Source organism: Schistocerca piceifrons, unplaced genomic scaffold, assembly GCF_021461385.2.
Source record: "Schistocerca piceifrons isolate TAMUIC-IGC-003096 unplaced genomic scaffold, iqSchPice1.1 HiC_scaffold_954, whole genome shotgun sequence".
NCBI classification, from domain to species: domain Eukaryota; kingdom Metazoa; phylum Arthropoda; class Insecta; order Orthoptera; family Acrididae; genus Schistocerca; species Schistocerca piceifrons.
Window position 1 is genome coordinate 1,532,501 of NW_025729228.1, and position 2,500 is coordinate 1,535,000.

The following is a 2,500-nucleotide window of genomic DNA, read 5'->3' on the forward strand; positions in this document are numbered from 1 at the left end:
ATGGAACAACATCCAGTGCATCTTCTCCGCCACATTACACAATCCACACTATCACAACCAGACCAGGAGGTCCATGCGGAAAATACAATATCCCAGCCTTTCGACATCCACCATTGCGCAGACCAGGCACCAACACCCACACATGTCCTATACAACGGTGCACCCAACATCACAATAGTACCTCCTGTCACAGCGCACAAACAATGACATGAGTCAAAGACACAGGTCTCACACAAGCATAGAATTGGAGCGCCGCCTCTAATAAGCCAAAGGTGCATCCTGACGTGACAAATCTGATCATGTCACAAGCATTCACTTACTATAATCACTATCAAGGAACCTGCCGCCCCCGCCCCCCCCCCCCTACACCTTTCCTTACAACAACGTGTAACCTAACCTAACCTAACCTATGTTGTACCTTAACCTAACCTATGTTGTACCTTAACCTAACCTATGTTGTACCTTAACCTAACCTATGTTGTACCTTAACCTAACCTATGTTGTACCTTAACCTAACCTATGTTGTACCTTAACCTAACCTATGTTGTACCTTAACCTAACCTATGTTGTACCTTAACCTAACCTATGTTGTACCTTAACCTAACCTATGTTGTACCTTAACCTAACCTATGTTGTACCTTAACCTAACCCATGTTGTACCTTAACCTAACCCATGTTGTACCTTAACCTAACCCATGTTGTACCTTAACCTAACCCATGTTGTACCTTAACCTAACCCATGTTGTACCTTAACCTAACCCATGTTGTACCTTAACCTAACCCATGTTGTACCTTAACCTAACCCATGTTGTACCTTAACCTAACCCATGTTGTACCTTAACCTAACCCATGTTGTGCCTTAACCTAACCCATGTTGTGCCTTAACCTAACCCATGTTGTGCCTTAACCTAACCCATGTTGTGCCTTAACCTAACCCATGTTGTGCCCTAACCTAACCCATGTTGTGCCCTAACCTAACCCATGTTGTGCCCTAACCTAACCCATGTTGTGCCCTAACCTAACCCATGTTGTCCCCTAACCTAACCCATGTTGTCCCCTAACCTAACCCATGTTGTCCCCTAACCTAACCCATGTTGTGCCCTAACGTAACCCATGTTGTGCCTTAACGTAACCCATGTTGTGCCTTAACGTAACCCATGTTGTGCCTTAACGTAACCCACGTTGTCCGCTAACGTAACCCACGTTGTCCGCTAACGTAACCCACGTTGTCGCCTAAACCTGCTCTGTAATTGTTATACGACTCGTTCAATTAGTGTAGTGTTGCCCACCCGCAACCCTCGCAATATAGTTCGCTACTCGCACTGCCCGCTCCCCTGTGTATCGCTTCATGTTAAACACCTTGCAAGTCTTGCTGACTTTCCACATGCTCCTGCTGTACACTGTAATGTGGATGGCAGCAGGACGTACATGCCGCCCCCCCCCCCCCCCACCCCTCCCCACGTCCCCACGTCCCCACCTTGCCCCCTGCCTTCGCAAGCTGGTTGGTGACAAGTTTGCATGTTCAATGCCCTTCGCATGCGACGTACGCAGGCTACGTTGTGGTGCGGCCTGTGTCAACTGTCCGCTGATGTCGTACGCGTGAACCACAATCTGTACTGCACATTCGTCCTTATGTACTGAATGATACATCGTGGCACATGTGTGACCGTACAACGACTGCGCCCAAAAACGGCGGACCATACAGTGCAAATATTGTGCACGCAGCTACGTGTCGTCTCCCTATGAGAGCTGGATTGCAGTGTGGTACGCCATAGAGACGTGTGGGAGGAACGGACGCCGTGGATGGCGATCAGCATGAGCTGTGTGTTGATGTATTCGGACCTAGTCGTCTCTCCTCAAACACCGTGATAGCATGGTGCACCGCGTTCCATATCTGCGACATGCTACAGAGGCCGGTTGACAGTCGTTCGAGCAATGGACATCGCATACGTACGGGGGCCACCTTCCACGTATTGTCTAGGCGTGCACATTTTGTTGCGTGTATGTGGGCAGACGTAGTGTGGCGTGACACCTGACACAGGCATGCAATAATCGTTGAAGTTGCTAATGGCGATGGACGCCTACGTTTTCTGGTGAAGTTACGCAAATGAAGAAATGGTAACCCGTTGTGGTGCGGTTGTTCTCGCTAGGGGTGAATCGGTGATGGCGACGATAGGTTGAGGTACTAACCGGTTGTTCCAGCGATACCCACCATGCCGATGAAACTGAACGGCATCTGGGTGTGAAGCGATACGCGGTGGTGGCTGGGTGGGACCGTCCCCGGCCGGTGAGGGGGCGCCTCCCGGCGTGCTGGCCGCGCGGTGCGTGGGCGCACGCGCTACAGCCGGCTGGTGGGGGCGGCCAGTGGCAGGCGCGCCGGCCGACGGACGCGGCAGGCGTCGCAGCTGCGCGCCGGCGCACCCTGCGCGCGGCGCCGTGCGGCCAAAGTAGGTCCTCGCGGGCCCGGTGCGAAGCGCGGTGGACATCTTCAGTGTGCTGG